This window comes from Protopterus annectens, chromosome 14.part0, assembly GCF_019279795.1.
Source record: "Protopterus annectens isolate FY-2018-M chromosome 14.part0, PAN1.0, whole genome shotgun sequence".
Lineage (NCBI taxonomy): Eukaryota > Metazoa > Chordata > Ceratodontiformes > Protopteridae > Protopterus > Protopterus annectens.
Window position 1 is genome coordinate 1052099165 of NC_056748.1, and position 19392 is coordinate 1052118556.

A 19392-nucleotide genomic window follows, 5' to 3' on the forward strand; every position below is an offset into this window, starting at 1 on the left:
GTTGATGGACCACGCTGCTTTGCCAGATCTGGTCTTCACTTGTCTCCTCTAGGCTTTCAGATACCGGCAAAGGTGCTTGCCTCCTCTCATAGTGCCTTTTTAGACAGTGTCAAAACAACAAACTTCCTGACTTAAAAAATCCACTTGAGACAAACTTGTGGTTATGCTGCTTAAAGCTAGGAGCCTAAAGCAGAAGCAGCAGTCCCTGGAAACGCTCCTGACCTTGAAAGATGTTGATGTCTGTGCAGTCACTAAGACATGGTTCATAGCTGCAGAGGGCACCCCGGCCATGCAAGAATACAATGCCTTTCACACGTTCAGACCCCAGAAACGAGTGTGAAACAACCAAAGGTGGAAATGTATCCATCTTTCTTAAAGCCAAATACATCTCAAGACAGTTAAACAGTACGAGTCTCTTGAGCTACTTCAGGTCCAACTAACTATAGGTAAAGTACCATACCACATCATTGCTAGCTACAGGTCCCCCACCATGAACCAAGAGAAGCAAACCACCTACTTGGACTTACTTGAGTCACTCACTATACAGCCAAATTATTTTTGGTCATGGGAGATTTCAACTATCCTTCCATCAGATAGGCAGCATGCATGAGCACAAACATGCTCGCCCTGAGGTTCCTGGAGTTTGTCAACACAAATTCCATGGAACAGTTAGTCTGCACCCCCACAAGGGGCTCAAAAGTCCTAGACTTAGTACTCACCAACATATAGGGGATCACTGCACTACCCCCTGTGTGTTGCCCTCCCTGGTAAGGTCAGAGTATAAATCTATCTTTGTTGAAGTAATAATGAGACCTGACACCCCCAAAGGAGCAAAAAAACGAAAAATATCTCCAAAGCAAGCTACAGCCTACTAGGTGATGGTATAAAAAGTTTCAAACCCCGTGCTAACACAGCCAACAGTGAATTATATGAAGAGGAGTGCACAAGTACCCTGTGTAATCACCTAAGCAACTGTATAGACTTGTCTGTACCTGACCAGATCAAAACCAGGTCCTTCCAAAAAAAAAAAAAAAAAAAAAATGGGCCACCCTGGTGGACCTCAATTATAAATAGGTTATATAACAAAAGGAAGAAAGTGATGGATTAAGAACAAGAAGGAAGTTACTCAGCAGAAGACTGCCCTCCACAGTTTGAACAAGCAAATCAGATAGCTTATAAAGTCCTCTAAATCCAGTTATGAAACTAAATTAGCATCCCTATCTAAGGATAATCATAAGGCATTCTTTGGCTGTGTCTGAAATCTAAAAGGGAATGGCCAGCTATGTGTCAAACCGATAGTGGATGCTACCTCTCATACTGAACCTGAGGAAATTGCCAACTTGTTAGCTGACAGATTTGGTGCAAATGTCAGCCCCTTGTCCCCACCAGCCATAATCCAAAGCATACCTGACACCAGTCCTCTACCTAGTATCTCCAAAGAGCAGGTAATTTCTGTGCTGTCCAAGGACAAAAACACTGCCTATGTGGGACCAAATAACATCCCAGACTGCTTTCTCCCCAATCTAAAACAAGACCTAGTGGAACCACTTGGCACTCTTTTGAACCTCAGCCCGAGCACTGGCTTTGTTCCAGCAGAGTGAATAACAGCAACAGTAATCCCCTTGCACAGTGGGGATCCATCAACCGATCCTGGGAACTATAGACCCATAAGCCTTATCTGCAAGACCATAGAAAGAATCATCATGGACCTTATCAACAAGGACATAGGTGACCTGACCCAGTTTGGATTTCTTAAGAGTAGAACATGCTGGTAGACTTCTTCGAGAAAATCACCAAAGCCCTGGATGAAGGCAAATAGTACATACTGCCTATCTTGACTTAGCCAAGGCTTTTGACACAATCCCCCACTCTGGTATCATTGAAAAACTCTTCCAGCTGGGGATTAACCTCTAAGTCACTAGATGGGTAGTCAACTGTCTCACTGACAGAACACATGCTGTCAAAGTTGGAGATTCCACCTCTACCAGTATACCATTTACCAGTGATGTACCACAAGGATCTGTTCTAGGCCCTCTACTGTTTGGATTCTATTTCTTGGAAGTCCATATGATAGCAGATTGCCTGTGTCTTATCAGGTTTGCTGATGATTGCAAACTGGGCACAGTCATTGTATCCCCAAATGATAGGGTAAAACAACTAGCAGGATACACCACGAGAATTCCACAATGTAGATGAAAGACTTCTTTATTTCACAATAAATAAAAGATAAGCGGGATACTTTGGGAGTGTTCAGCGGTAATCTGTCTTCACGTCTTATCCCCAAATGATATTAACATATTGCAAAAGGGACTAACACAGACAATTGATTAGTGCCAAAGCCATGGACTAAAACTAAATGCAAAAAAGTGCATTATTATCCCCTTTGGCAAAGAGGAAGTCCCTGTAAATTACAATATTGACAGCACCCTACTCAGCTCAAACCCAGTGGTGTGAGATTTGTGAACACAGGTTGATAGCAATCTAAACTTCGATCTACATGTGTCCACGGTGGTAAGGAAAGCCTATGTTACACATCTCATTAGTAAGGGCATCGCATCCAAGACTAACATGTTATAACTTATAACAATGCTTCCTTTTTCATGTACCTCACCAGACACCTGCAGCAGCAACTGGAGAGACGACAGAGATTTCTCACCAAGAAATTTCAGGGCCTCCAAAACATGACCTACATGGAAAGACTGAAAGCCCTGTCACTGTACTCTGTATCCTACAGGCTGCTGAGGGATGACTTGTGCCTGGCCTTCAGAGACCTTGCCTTAATGGAAATGCTGCGCATCTGCAGATCAAATGGGACAAGACTCACTCGCTCCAGGGATCTCAACCTAGCCTGTGACAGTAACGGAACATGCTGGAGAGACAGCTATATCTCTCTGAGATTGCCTCTCCTCTGCAATAAACTTCCATTTCATGTGAAGCAGAGCTGCTCAAAAACCCCTCAAAAACGGAAGTATACCCCTCACTGGAGAGATCAGATCATAAACTAATCTCACTGGAAGTCCACATCCCGCCCCCACCCCAGATAAAAAAGACCACAGTGAAGAACTTCTCAAAAGCCGACTTCACACTTCTAAAGACTAGTGTGGTCTCTTTCAAGGCCCCCGAGCCTGCGGAAACCATTACTCAAGCCGCTGAATCACTTACAAATGCCTTCTACCAGCACCTACAGGACTGCATGGATCAGGCAATCCCAAACAAAACAGACTGTACCAAAGGCAAGCGTCCAGTCTGGTGGACCCCAGCCATAAACAAGCTCTACAACAAAAGGAGGAAGCTACTACAAGATAGAGCAAAATCCTTAAAAGGGAAGACCCCCTTGATCATTATAAGTAAAAAACTAAGATCTCTCATAAAATCATCCAAGGCAAATTTTGAGAGAAAAGTCTCTAAGGACTCAAAAGACAATCATAAGGCCTTTTTAGCTATGTTAGAAACCTGGGAGGAAACTCCCAGATATGCTCAGAATTAGTTCAAAATGATGTAAAAATCACTGAACCTACAGACATTGCCAACATACTGGCTGACAGGTTCAGTGCAAATTTCTCCCCCCCCCAAAAGGAGATATATCTATACCAGAGGATTGTAGCCCCCCAAACATCTCAAACGCTCAGGTGAGAACTGCTCTCTCCAAGGCGAAAAACACAGCATCCATGGGACCAGATGGTGTCCCCGGTTGTGTGCTCCACTAACTCAATGAGGAATTAAACCCGCAGTTAGGGCAGCTGTTTAATCTTAGCCTCACCTCAGGATACGTACCCAAGGAGTGGCGTACGGCAACTGTGGTCCCACTTCACAAAGGCGGTGCCTCCACCGACCTTGGAAATTACCGTCCCATCAGCTTGACAAGCCTGGTCTGCAAAGCTATGGAGAGGATCATAATGGAACTCATAAATAAAGACATAGGGGACTTGCAGACATTGGATCCAACCCAGTTTGGCTTTGTCAAAGGCAGATCATGCCTTTTAAACTTGGTTGATTTTTTTGAAACAGTCACCAAGGCCATTGATGAGGGCAAGGCAGTCTACACAGCCTACCTTGACCTGGCAAAGGCTTTCGACACAATACCCCACTCAGGTATCATTGAAAAACTCACCAGCTTAAATGTAAACCCATATGTCACAAGATGGGTTGCAAACTGGCTAAGCGACAGAACCCACAGGGTCAGAGTTGCTGGCGCCATGTCAGACTCAAAGCCTGTCACAAGTGGTGTCCCACAGGGCTCAGTCCTGGGCCCACTCTTGTTCGGCATCTACTTTTCAGAAGTACAAGCAAACACAGGAGGGTTATGGCTGACAAAGTTTGCAGATGACTGCAAACTGGGCGCCATAGTCGAGAACACATCTGACACAGATATCCTTCAGAAGGGTCTTATAGAAACAGATAACTGGTGCCAGAGCCATGGCCTAAAGTTAAACGCCAAAAAATGCATAGTCATACCCTTCGGGAAAAACAAGGTTACCCCTAGCTACCATATAGGTGGCAATCCACTAAGCACAGAAGAGGGTATCAGGGATCTGGGGACCCAGGTTGACAGTAACCTTTCATTTGACACTCACGTTGCCAAAGTAGTTAGGAAGACCTTCTACACTGCCCACCTGATCATGAAGGGATTCACATCTAGATCAAGGGAGGTCATCGTTCCCCTGTACTCATCACTCATCAGACCAATGATTGAGTACAATGCCCCATTCGGAATGTATCTGACCCGACACCTGCAGCAATTGGAAAGGCCCCAAAAGTTCCTCACCAAAAGGATAAAGGGTCTCAAAAATATGTCTTATGCTGCCCGACTGAAGGAACTCCAGCTCTATTCAGTCGCCACCTTCTGCTCAGAGGTGACCTGTGCCTGACATACAAGGCCATGTCCAACCCGGAATTGATGAACATGCTTCACCTCAAAAAATCTAAATCCATCAGAACTACAAGGGCAAGAGACTTAAACCTTAACACGGTTATTAATAGGACGTGCTGGAGGGACAGATTCATCACCCAGAGACTCCCTACGCTGTGGAACAGAATCCCGGTACATGTGAGGCAGAGCACCTCGCTGGCTTTGTTCAAGAGAAATCTTGACCAATGGATGGGAGATCGCAGGTATACCCCAGGGATTACCTCAGTGTCACTGCTTGACAGAGGCACAGCAAAATAATGGCATAGTATCCTTCAAACTAAAGGGGTGGCGAAAGCCACAAAACTCTGGGCTAAGCTTATAAATGCCCTTGGGCAGATAGCCTAGTATGAACCTATGAACCTATGAACCCTATTCAAGCACAGCCTAGACAATTGGATAGGAGACTGTAAATTTACCCTGGGGCTGGCACCTATGTCCCTCCCTCTTGGACAGAGGCAGTCCATGCTGATCATAGACTCACTCTGTGAAGAACTGCCATCTAACCAAGGTCAGTTGGGGAACACAGGTATAACATGGCTAGGCTTGTAAAGGCCCTAGGGGCATTAGCCTAGTAACCTCCTGTGAACCTATACACATTTTTCAAAGTTATATGCAGGTTTTAACATCTTTGAAAGAAACTGGCATAATAGCTAAGGTGTTAACCTAACAGACACAAGGTGCAGGGTTTTATTCTCACATGGGGTAATTGACTAGGCTTAAAAAGGCCCACAAGGACAGTTAGCTTAGTAGTAATCTAAGTGTTAGTAGCACAACAGGTAGCATACTTGCTTTTGATGCAGATGGCTGTGGGGTTGTACTCCCACAGCATGTAGATGGATTGCTGATACTGTGTTGTATTTTTAAGGGGGTGGAGTCCCTAGTATGTCCTCCTTTGATGTGGGTGGGTTTGACATCATGGTTAAGGTCTCCACCTCATAAACATAAGGCACAGAGTTTTATTCTGACCTTGGGTTATTGGCTAAGCTTAAAATGGCCCTTCGGGGCAATTAGCCTAGTATTCACTTAAGATACTTACCTGGCAGGGGAATACCACAATCAAGAAGGTGGTTTCCCCTGAATGAAGCTCTTCCATTGCACACTTGGTTGGTTTAACCCCTGTGTTTTCTCCAAATGCAGGAAATTGAACTGCACATAGGACCTGCTGGAGAGACAGATATGTTTCTTAGGGGTTGTCACTTCTGCGGAAAAAGGGTACCAGTTCACACCAAAAAAGCCCCTCTATGACTCTGCTTAGGTGTAGCCTGGATGACTGGATGGGAAAATTTGTGCTGGGGATTTCACCTATAACCCTTCCAGATATGGGCAGTCATTGCTAACTAAGATCTCGAGTTTAGGCAAGATCCTTTATATTGGGTTTCTCTAGTATTATATTGGCCACGCACACAGCTAGGCTTAAAAAGACCTTCGAGTCAACAGTCCAGTAACCACCTATGAACACAGATTTGAGGGCATGAAATTCAAACTTGCAATGCAATGTACATCCAGACTTTAACTTACCCTTGACAACTACCTACCTAGCTAATCCATTTTGATTGAAAGCGCATGTTATTAATGCAGTGAAAAGACTTTGTTTTATGACATCTCCTGGATGGGGTTGGTCTACTAATATGGATCCTGGCTTAGGATTTCAAAGAACGAACATGCACTGGTCATGTAGGTAAAGAGTTTGCAAAAATAAATTTGTATCAGCAATACGGTCAGAAACATTGGGGCGGCCATGGTGGTGCAGCGGTTAGCGTTGCCACCTCACAGCAAGAGGTTCTCCGGTTTGATCCTTGGCTGGGGTGCCTTCTGTGTGGAGTCTGCATGTCCTCCCTGTGGTTGCATGAGTTTCCTCCAGGTGCTCCGCTTTCCTCCCACATCCCAAAGACATGCTGTAGGTGGATTGAACACACTAAATTGGCCCTAGTTGTGTGTGTGTGTGTGTGTGTGTGTGTGTGTGTGTGTGTGTGTGTGTGTGTGTGTGTGTGTGTGTGTGTGTGTGTGCCTTCTGTGGAAGGTTGGGTGCCGGGCTGGCTGTTTGACACTGTAAAACTCCACTGCCAGTCATGAGCGGACAAGTGCTCTGCTGTGGCGACCCCTAACTGGGAAAAGCCGAAAGAAGAAGAAAAAGACGACTGTGGTCAGAAACATTAATAGTAATGGAAAACATTAATTTCTCAGACAGTGGGACCGTGTCATGTATCATAGAATTTCTGTTAACAGAACCATACAAGTTGCTGTACTTGAGGGACACAGTAAGGTATGTGTGAGGACCATGATATTCCTTGGCAAAATGCACATCTCTAAGCAAATACATACATCTTCCCTGTTCTGCATTTCTGCTCTGTCTGCCCATCCCACTCTCTCAAAAGATAAGGATGATGATGTTCATGAAGTGAATGTAACAATTAATGATAAAACAGAACTTGATAGCACTTCTAAAATAATACCATATTGCTAAAAACATTTCAGACATATAAGTGTGTAGCAAGCTTTACTAACTAACCCTGCATTTAAAGAGATTCTGTTAACAGACCATTACTGGTTATGAATATATTCATAGCAATTTGATTAATAACTGTTTTTTTTACATGCACAAAATAAATGTTAATAGTAATAACTGCAATATGCTTCTTTAAAGAAATGCTATGGGTGAAGTAAACCAAGAGAATAATTTCAGATATGTTTCTCCTATGTGGATTGGAACCCACAGTAATGCAAAATATAGGCATGCTATCCAGTTTCCTTACAGGTTGAGCTAACAGCCAGCATACATTTTTGTTAAACAAACAGATGCTGTTTTACTAACCCTGCAGTTAAGGAGCTGATGTTAGCAGACCATTACAGATTATGGGCATATTCATAGGAGTTCAACAGCTAACTTAGTTACTTGTAACCATGCACAAAATAAACATTAATGTCAGTAAGTGGAATATGCTTCTCTACATGACTGCTATGTGTGAAGTAAAGCAAGAGAACAATTTCATGCGTTTCCCCTGTGTGGATTGGAACTCGAAGCATGCCTTGCAGGCTGAGCAAAGAGGCAGTAGGTGTTTCCATCTTAACAAACGGATACTGTTGGTGTTTATTTGAATTCCTGTGGACAATGGATGAATACAGAAATTTCAAAAACTTATTGAACATTTTATTGTAAGGAAGTAGCTGTTAACACATAACTGAAAACATACATGTAAGCAGTTGGACAGGCATTCCTTTTGGCTTAAGTAAACATGACTGTATTAATTTTTTACTTTATTAGGAGGAATGAATTAAAGAAGTTATATATGAATTTTTATTCAGACATAATGCTGTAGTAGGCAATACTGTGGTATTATAACAGGCAACTATGAAATGCACAGTCATCAGCAACCTAGGTGTCAATGATGCACAAGGACAGTGATGGGTGAAGTGATGTTATATGTTGTAAAACATACATACATCTAAAAAGTTAATAATTATGTATATTGCAAACATTATTAAAGAAATGAATAGCATGGGAATGGAACCCACACTTATAATGACAGCAGTTACCATGTCCACTTAGTTATCCCAATGAGCTAATTGTCACAACAGCTGGATAATGGTTATAAAACATCTATCTGATATATATGAGACACAGATAGTAGATCTCAAAATTCTGTAGGAATGCAGGATAGTCACACTTCCTGTAGGGATCACAGGCTATCTCCGCACGTCGGCAACCATTCGATGAAGCTCCTTTGCATCACTCCTATGCAGGTCATCATACTGGAGGCTAACCTGCACTCCAGTCCAGTAGATGATCCCTGTATGCCTTTGGTGCTCCCTCACAATCCGGTTTCAGATGTCTGTCATCAAGAAGTTCTTTTGCTTGGCTCTTTTCCAATGCGCCACTCCAGCATACATGGTCAACATCTGGGTGGTCTCCTTCTCGGTCCATTTGGGTGCACAGACACGTCTCAGCCTCCTAGAAGTAGCCATCTTGAGCCTGCAGTGGAAAATGTCTGATAAATGCAAAAACAGAAAAATGCTCACTGTGGTCCCACTCAGTTTGCAGGTATCAAAGGTCTGATCTGTAAATTTATCAGAATAAATGTTTAAAAGTGGTACTGATATCATGTAATCTGATCATTGAAAGTTAACTGGCACTTGCTTCATATTGTACCATTTCTCGATACCTACTGATTACTTACACAGTACACCTGGGTGTTAAGCTGCATGTAGCCAGTTAACATGGAGGTGTGCAAATGGGATTCCAAAACCTGGAATTTTAATGAGTCTCATTAATTATGTATAGTACAAATGGTACTTAAGATTGGATGCACATTAGATGCACTTAGTTTCTGTGTTTTGGAATGAGAAGTACATTGGCAAGTGGTAGCATTTCTGTTTTGGTAATTATTACATTTGTTAAAGTTACTCATTCTTAAGTGTTTAAATTTATTTTTATTGAAAATGCGAGCTTTAACAGAAATTGTAAGTTACTGGACTGATGTTTGACTTTTATGGGTACAGATACTGCTATTTTAATTAATTGATTTAATTCCCATAGGCAGTTGTATAGATAAATATACATTGCAAATGTGAACAGTACATAAAGGCACACAATCACAATCATTTGTTCTTACTAGTAATTCCTTACACACTGGTGTAACTAAGGAAACCTACGGATTCCAACACTATCCATATATGTACTATATACTTTTGATGTTATGGATATTTATTCATTCATATTTCTTAATCAAATTGTTAATATGTTCTGTTACTGTTATGGATATTTGTTCACTGATGTTTTTTAAACAGTGTTAATATATGTTATTTTGATGTTACGGATATTTCTTCATTGATGCTTCTTAACAAAAGTTGCATCACTACTGGCTCAATATACAGTGGATCTGTACTATCTGTGATCTGCCTATGGTTCCTGAGGTTTGCTGATGCTTCTCGTATGTTGTTCAATTGTTAGTTTGTGTAGTATTTTCATGTCAAATGCATGTAGACTCCTGTGGCATGATGCTGTTGTCTTTGGACCTCCATTCAATATATATGCAGTGTGAGGGGTTCTAATCCCACACACAGACTCTAAAAATATTGCAGGTTATGTTTATTTTGCAAATATTGTGAATGAAGGCATTGTTGTTACTTTTCTATATGTCACATTAGTGTTTGTCACAAACAGTGTTTTATAAACTTTTGCACTGCACAAGAATGCATGCTGTTTATGGTAACATAAACTGTCCATAGAATCATTTGCATAAATAGGCTCACACAAGAATATGATCATGTGCATATCACTGTCTTTCAAATGACCAACCATTCTAGGGGTGATGATATTTTCCCACAAAAAACTGACATCATACTTGATGCTCTCTGGAGGAATGAAATCTGGACTGACCTCATGAACACGATAAATGTGGTTGGAGGTCACAAAAGATCCCATGATGCCTGCAGATGACGCTGCTCAGACATGATCCAGGCAGTCAACAGATTAAGATGATATGAAAAATCGAGGGATGCCAAGAGTGATGGACCACCAATCGCCTTCCCCCTGATGACATCACAATGTTTCTGGCCTCACTGCACTTCAACAAGAGAGGAGCTGCATATATCAGGTTTGGGATAGAAGCTGGAGTTCCAGGCTGAACAAGTATATCATTCTTTCTATGACATGGCTTAGTATAGAGACTGCATATTGCTGCAACATGCATATTCATATACTGTCATTTTTGATTTGCAGTAGCAGATTTGAGCTGTGCACACAGAACCATACAGGGTGATGATGATGAACGTAAGTTTAATGATGTATAGCCATACAACTGCAGTACAGACAGAACAGTTCAACCAAAATGTGTAATGCTGTCTGCATTATTATTCACAGGTCCATCTATTTTAGGACAACACCAGGGAATGGCAGGTGAATGTCTCCATACTGTGTTACTGTGACCATTACCTGTTATTGCCTTAGCCTTATTTCATAGGACTACTGTTTAGTGTCATATAATTTCTGCAACATTGTGCACTACAGGTGCATCCAGTGTAGGCCCAATGCATGCAGGTTCAAATTTAGAAACACCAGGTATGTTACTACAACAGGTTCGTGGCACACATTTGATACATGATTTTAATGACAATATTTTTCAACACAGGACCACCTGACCTAAAGGCACAATGTCCATCATGTGAGTATCTGCAACCCCTGTTACTATGTTGTATGTGTGATGCTGTCATTATTGTTTTTGCTAAATACATGACTTTGTTGCCTTTCTCCTTACTTTCCCACTTGCAGGATCCACAGTACAACCCACAACCTCTCCACAGCAGGAGTCTGTCAGTGGTATGCTGTTAACTGTTTCATACCTGTCATTGCTTTTTCTCCTGTTGTTGTTCTCCATTAATACTGTGTCCTTCTTCCCATTCTTAGGCCAGACTGCATTACCCTCATCAACTACACAAACACATGGGTATGTTTGTGTCAAACTTTCTGTGTTTTAACTATGTTCAGGTGGTTATTGGTGGCCGTGATGTAATCAATAATGCTAATTTTCTTTCCCTACAGTAGTTGAAGTTCATCCCTCTTCAACAGTATCATCTTCCCTTGAGGAGTTGCCAGGTGTGTGTAGTCATCACATTTGTCATGTATGTTGGCTGTGTAACCTATTTACTATATGTTATGCAGATTCCGGGAAACATGCATATAGAAGACCTCATGTAAAGTCATTTTTATTTGTAACATTGCACTGAGATTATATATATAATATGCCTATGATGCTATCCAACATGTGATGTAAGCACATTATTCTGATCTATGTTATTGGTTTCTTCTTTTAGCACATCACCTATCTGTATTGTCCATTAATCCATCTAGTGATCATGATGTCCCACACAGGGCATTGATGTGTTGATAGAGTCTGGCCAAGATGCAGACAGTAATGTTGATGCAGCTGTACTCTCAGATGTGGAGGGAAACCTGTCTGGCCATTCTGAGAAGGATGAGACATTGTATGTTGAACACAATGAGGCTGTTGAACCACACATCCAAGTTGAGATGGCTGCTGATGTTGCTAATTCCCCACAACACCCTGAAACAGGGTATCACATTAGACTTAGGCTTGCAGATGGAGAACATGACTTGGTGTCAGATGATGTCTGCCTACTGCTGCAGGCAAATGAACATTCCCAGCAACATCATGGATCAGACATCCATGCACTTTCACATGCCACAGATCATGTTGCACACCAGCTACGTCTGATACATGAAGGACAGGAGCGCAGACACGGTGAGGTAATGTCGACATTTGCTGCTGAAAATAATAGTATGCTAGCTGTAGCACTGTCAGTAGAAACCCTGGCCTCTACAGTATTACAGCAGTAGCATAGTACAAGCAAGATTATGTGTGCCCTGACTGTGCTTAGGCAATCCAGCATGGGAGAGGAAGGCCACCTCTTAGCAGAATCACTATTGCTCTTGATCATCAGTGTCTGTGTTCCAACATGCACACACCTAACTGCTTGCTCATCTGCTGTGGTCTTGTCAGTTGCAATGAGGCTTTCAAGTCTCAATCATGCTCCTTCACCTCGACACGGTTTTGTCACCACCAGTCTCCTCCATGGAGCAACCTGGGCCAAGTGTTTCTGTACATGATAGGGACAGAGCAGACCGTGGTGTGAGATCAGCGAGGTCACCCTAGACTGCATTAGTGTGAATCCAACAGTTTCATAAGCATAGCTGACACCTTGTATTACATTACTAGTTTACTGAGATATATTTTTGCAGGTATTAAAAGTTCTGCATTATGTCCTGTGTTTCTCTTTTTTCATGTTAATATATTGCAGAGGTAAGATTGTGTTGCACTGATATGTGTTCTTTATTGCTTTCCATACAGTGATGCATCTGAGTGTGTGCACATACTGTGTTATTTTTGATCTGAGTTGATGACACATGTTGTGAGACATTTGCATATGTTCATGTGGTAATATATTATGATGATGTTATGTCTGATGCTCAGTGTTCACATCTAGTGGATACTTGGCATTAGTTGCAATCTGTTGCTGTGGTGAAGTAATACTTGAGCGTCAGTGTTCAACCTGTGTACGCATGTATGTGTGGCTTGTCATGACTTAAAGTTGTGGCTAGTTGCTGCCGTGTTGCTTGGGTCTACACTTGTCACATCTTACATTGCCTACACCTGTGACTTCTGTCTCAAATGTCCTCGTGCTCCTCCTCTTCCTCTGATACCTGTGGGTTGTTATCTTCAAGATCTGGGGTTCTTGGGATAGTTCACCTACACCTGGAAGACTGCCATGTGCTCTAGTTAGCATGTTGTGTAGCATGATGCACACTGTTATCATCTGTGCTACCTTCGCAGGTGAGTATTGCACTGCCAGATGTGTCCAGACATCTGAACCGTGCTGTCAGTGCATTGAGCATACGCTGCATAGTGTTTCTGGTTGTTGCATGTGCTTTGTTTAAGACTTCCTGTGCAAGGTTGGCTAGTTCACAGTACACTGTCTGCAGCCACAGCTCAAGTGGATAACCACAGTTAACCTGTTGTGGAGAATAAAAACACATTTAGTCAGCATGGATATTTATGTGAGGGGTATCCTTAGTTTACATCCTAGCTGTGTTCCTGTACTTGCTTAGTAGTAATCCCTCAGGTATTTCACCTTGCTGGAATGCAGCCCTCTGTCCACTTTTCCTCCATATGGCAGCATCATGGACACCTCCAGGGTGTGTTGCTGTGATGTTGATGTGTTGTAGTTGATGGATGGCCAGCCCTTTCTGTTTATGTATCGGTCTGCTTCAGGATGTACTGGCGTCTTGATAGGTATGTGTGTGCAGTCTATTGCACCGTGTATGTGGGGGAAGTCTGCAGTGCTGTAAAACTTGTGCATTATAGTTCTCCACTCCATGGGGGTGGATAGAAAGTGTATGTAATCATCCACATTGCTGCACATTGCTTCCAGAAATTTTGCCAGGGTACGGCTGGCAGCACCCTGTGACACTCCCACAGCATTTCCAATGTGTTTCTGGAATATTCCAGATGCAAGTACACCCAGACTGAGACGCAGTTTGGTTTCAAGGTGGATGGGGTTTCCTCGCAGGGTCTGCACAGATGTGTGGGGTATACTGGTTGCAGACAGCCTGCACAGGTTGTCTGTGTAGTTGGTACCTGTTAATTATTTGCTGGTCTGACAGATGGTTTAGTTGCAGCCTTGCTCTGACTCTAGCTCTCTGCTTTCTAGGGTGCACAACCACAGTCTCATTTATGGCTTGTATCACTGTAGCATGTTAACTGCAGGTTGCATTTTTACGTTTTTTTTTTTAAATTGATACAAAATTCGGCAACATCCGTTGTATTAGCTTTTATTCTTTGAGGTCTGTAAAGCGTATGCCGAGGACTTCAGAAACAGAATCAGCATGGCAGTTTGTCACATTTAAGATGAATTTTGTGTGCATGATGCGTTTTGGAATCAGACAGGCATGCATGAAATCCATACTTATCCTACTCTGAATAGCTAAGTACTTAGACTGCCTTCAGTATGTCTTCTGAAATCATGTATGCAGGAGGTGTGCTGATGTCTTCCTTCAGCATGCTGCACTGTCTGCAAATAGTTTCTGTGAACTTTATGGAATCCGGCCCCCTGTCAAAGACTAAAGGTAGTACTTCCATGGAACCAGATAGCATTTCAGGCTGCATTGTCATCAGTGCTAAATATGTACTACATATGCCTGTACTTAAAATTTTCAAACTCAGCCTGTTCAGAGCATTTGTGTCTGATGCATGGAGAACAGCCTGTGTTGCTCTCCTACACAAGGATGACTCCTCTACAGACCTAGGTAATTATAGGCCAATGAATCTCACCAGATTTATATGCCATGTGATGGAATGTATCATAGCAAAAATAAGTTATGCAGACACAGGCAGCTTAATGGATTGAGATCTCAAATACTCTGGTTTTGTGAAGGGCAGGTCCTGTCTCCTGAACCTAATAAACACCTTTGAAAAGGTTACAGATGCTGTGCATAGTAGTCACTCGGTGCACACTGCTTATAGCAATTTGGCCAAGGCTTTTGACACTATCCACCAAGCTGGTATTGTTAAAAAATAGGAAATCTTAAGGTAAAGCCATATGTTAGGCACAGGATTGGTAGATGGCTCTATGATAGTTCCCAGGTTGTGAAAGTTGCTAGTCCTCTCTCTAAATGTAACACTCTAACTAGTGGAGAACCACAGGGATTAGTTCTGGGATCTCTGCTGTTTAGCATTTATTTTGCAGACACCAAAGCCAACATCCCAGAAGTTTGCTAATCACTGCAAGCTAGGCACTGTTACTTTCTCATCACAGTCATCATAATGGAACTCATAAATAAAGACATAGGGGACTTGCAGACTTTGGATCCAACCCAGTTTGGCTTTGTCAAGGGCAGATCATGCCTTTTAAACTTGGTTGACTTTTTCGAAACAGTCACCAAGGCCATTGACGAGGGCAAGGCAGTCCACACAGCCTACCTTGACCTGGCAAAGGCTTTCGACACAATACCCCACACCCCAATCGGGTATCATTGAAAAACTCACCAGCTTAAATGTAAACCCATACATCACAAGATGGGTTGCAAACTGGCTAAGCGACAGAACCCACAGGGTCAGAGTTGCTGGTGCCATGTCAGACTCCAAGCCTGTCACAAGTGGTGTCCCACAGGGCTCAGTCCTGGGCCCACTTTTGTTCGGCATCTACTTTTCAGAAGTACAAGCAAACACAGGAGGATTATGGCTGACAAAGTTTGCAGATGACTGCAAACTGGGCACCATAGTTGAAAACCCATCTGACACAGACATCCTTCAGAAGGGTCTCATAGAAACGGATAACTGGTGCCAGAGCCATGGCCTAAAGTTAAACGCCAAAAAATGCATAGTCATACCCTTCGGGAAGAACAAGGTTACCCCTAGTTACCATATAGGTGGCAATCCACTAAGCACAGAAGAGGTTATCAGGGATCTGGGGACCCAGGTTGACAGTAACCTTCGCTTGACACTCACGCTTGCCAAAGTAGTTAGGAAGACCTTCTACATTGCCCACCTGATCATGAAGGGATTCACATCTAGATCAAGGGAGGTCATCGTTCCCCTGTACTCATCACTCATCAGACCAATGATTGAGTACAATGCCCCATTCGAAATGTATCTGACCCGACACCTGTAGCAATTGGAAAGGCCCCAAAAGTTCCTCACCAAAAGGATAAAGGGTCTCAAAAATATGTCTTATGCTGCCCAACTGAAGGAACTCCAGCTCTATTCAGTCGCTTACCGTCTGCTCAGAGGTGACCTGTGCCTGACATACAAGGCCTTGTCCAACCCGGAGTTAATGAACATGCTTCACCTCAAAAGATCTAAATCCATCAGAACTACAAGGGCAAGAGACTTAAACCTCAACATGGCTATTAATAGGATGTGCTGGAGGGACAGATTCATCACCCAGAGACTCCCTATGCTGTGGAACAAAATCCCGGTACATGTGAGGCAGAGCACCTCGCTGGCTTTGTTCAAGAGAAATCTTGACCAATGGATGGGAGATTGCAGGTATACCCCAGGGATAACCTCAGTGTCACTGCTTGACAGAGGCACAGCGAAATAATGGGCATAGTATCCTTCAAACCAAAGGGGTGGCGAAAGCCACAAAACTCTGGGCTAGGCTTATAAATGCCCTAGGGCAGATAGCCTAGTATGAACCTATGAACAGTATCTTAGTAGGATATCAGACTGAAGACCCAAGGGAAACTTTTAAGCTTAGCCATGCTTCCCTACAAAGTTCCCAAAGGTTTTGTGTGGGGTGTATATAATTGGGCATGCATTTACAAGCTTTCTCTCCCTTGTACAAATATAGGTGCTAAGTCAGCGGTATATTTGCAGCTTCCATCCATCGATCCAAGTTTTGCATGAATAATTGCAAGGAAGAACTCTGCTTCACTTGGATGTGATACTTTTTCCAAAGAAAGGAGAGCCTCTGAGACACACAGCAATCATTCCTGAATGTCCTATTTATGTTGCAGGTAAGGTTTAGGGCTCTTGATCATGTGTTTCTGATGCATGTTGATTTACGGATATCCATTAGAGCTGGATCTGGGAATGTTTAGTTAGACAGGAATAGATCACCTCTCAGCAGCCTGTAGGAGACTGAGTTTAGGGGCAGTGCTTTGAGGCAATCTGCCTAGAACTTTTTATTCCATACATATTATTTTTGTAAGGAACTTCTGGGGGCATTCTAGCTGCTGCATATGCCTTCTGAGGTACATACCAAGGGGGACATTGCACTCATTGTTTGGTCTTTTGAGAGTACAGTGGAACTTGTTTGGATCCCAGTGCCATAACTTTACTTATAAGTTATGCAGCATGGAATGATTTCCTCACTACAGTAGATGTACCATGGTCAAAAGCCAAGTCTCTGTTTACATGTGCTCCCAAGCCCCTGACTACTGGGTCTACTCTTAAGAGTGTATTACCAATGTAGTAGTAGTATGATGCACTTTGTGACATTGAGTCTTAGGCCGTGACTCTGGCACAAGTTATTAAATCTATGTTAGGCATTCTTGGAGAATAAAACCAATACGAAAGATGTGTGCAAGTCTGAAGTAGACCAAAACCAAAAAACAGGACTTGCACGAGTGCCCAAATTTGGGTCAAAACCAAACTCCTTAGATAAACACAAGCACTTTATTTCCTTAACGCTGCAACACAAAAGAATATGTTTTCGACATAGAATCCAAGTCTTCATCAGAGATGAACAAATCACAGTAGACCTTACATCAATTTATACCATCCAACTCAAATCGGATGTATTTTATCAAGGCTGAAGTTAGGGATGATAGTAATCATCTCCTTTTCTGCCAAGAATTCCACCTCCGAAGGATCCATCTTGGAGAATAGTTAAGTCTTGGGGGAATCACTGACTGCCCGGTTTATAGTAGTCTGCGAACTTATTCAGCCAGAGTCCCTTGATGTTAGCCTTAACTTCAGAGATGTAGATGTCAAACAGGAGCAGCCCCAGCAATTCACTATTAACAGGATTTTTTTTTGTGGATGTAGGCTCCCCTATTCTAACTTTTTTGGGTTGTATTTCTGAGCCATCTGGCTGTTCAGCAGGTGACGTATAGATTTTATACCTAATTTAGTTATCTTGTCTAAAATGCCCAAGTGGGGAATTGTGTCATATCCCTTGGCCAGGTCAAGGTAAGCAGTATGCACTGATTTGCATGAGGTTAAGCAGGCAAGACCTATCCTTCCAAACCCAAATGTATTTGGATCTAGTGTTTGTAGATTACCTATGTCATCATTTAGGATATCCATAATTATCCTATCAGTAACTTTGGGAATTATCAACCCATTAGCCTGTCTAGCCTGATATTCAGAGTTCTTGGATGGCCCGCTCTTGTGCAGCTGGATAACGGTTGCAGTCCTCCATTCATTTGGCACAATGTCTGCTTGGAGGCTGTGGATAAATATGAGACTCTAGTGGGCTAGATAGTTCCCTGTTTTATGGCATTAAGGAGACATCCTGTGATATTATCAGGACCCATCAGTGCTGTATTCCTGGCCTTGGGGAGCACCTTGAGGACCAGCTCTCTGGTGATAATTGGAGGAGATATGGATGTGTGAATTTCCTGAGGGGTGTCTGGGGGAGTGGGGTAAAATTAGTACTAAATTTGTCAGCTGGGAGAATTGCTATATCATCTACTTCATATAGGTTAATTTACAATTAATTCAGTACCCTGCTGTGTATGCCTTTGAAGTTTTGGACATAGCTGAAGAAAGCTTTGTTGGTTGTCCCTGGCCTGGGAGACTAGTTTACCTCAAATTTGGCTTTGGTAATATTATAGAATCATAGGAGGTTACTAGGCTAATGGTCCCATGGCCGTTACAAGCCTATTCAAGTTCAGCCTGTGTTCCCAAGGGTGTCTGGTTCAAGCAGACACTGAAATCTGGCACCTAAGGCCCCTGTCCAAGAGGGACACAGGTGGAACCCATGGGCTGAATTTCTGATTATCCATTCAATCGTCCAAATTGCGCTGAAATAGGGCCAACAAGGGGCTTTGTTTAACATGAATAGGAAGCTTGTTCCAGAGGTGGGGCAACTTCTGAGAGGCAAATCTGTCTTTCCAACAAGCTCTGTTTATGTCACGTACCAGGTTAAGGTCTTTTGAGCGAGGGACCCGTGTGCGATTTGACTTGCGAATGTGCAATATTTCCATCAAAGCTGGGTCCGAAATTGCTCTGTATGAAAGACACCGGTTGCTTCTACGCAGTCTGTATAGCACAGAGTGCAGTCACAATGATTTCAGTCTGTCCGCATAAGACAGATCTTGAAGACCCTGAATTTTCTTCATGAGAAACCTCTGTGGTCTCTCCAATTGCTGCAGGTGTTAGGAAAGGAACATACCAAAGGGAACGTTGTACTCTATTATTGACCTGATGAGGGAAGAGTACAGGAGGGTTATAACCTCTGTT

General features: G+C 42.7%; 1 protein-coding gene and 1 pseudogene across 3 annotated transcripts in view; both read left to right on the top strand.

Moving 5' to 3' along the window:
* Nucleotides 1–19392, top strand: part of HPDL (4-hydroxyphenylpyruvate dioxygenase like) — a 555822-nt gene that overhangs the window by 278563 nt on the left and 257867 nt on the right. The gene's annotated exons all lie outside the window — the stretch shown is intronic.
* On the top strand, nucleotides 5938–6063 carry LOC122789494 (annotated as a pseudogene).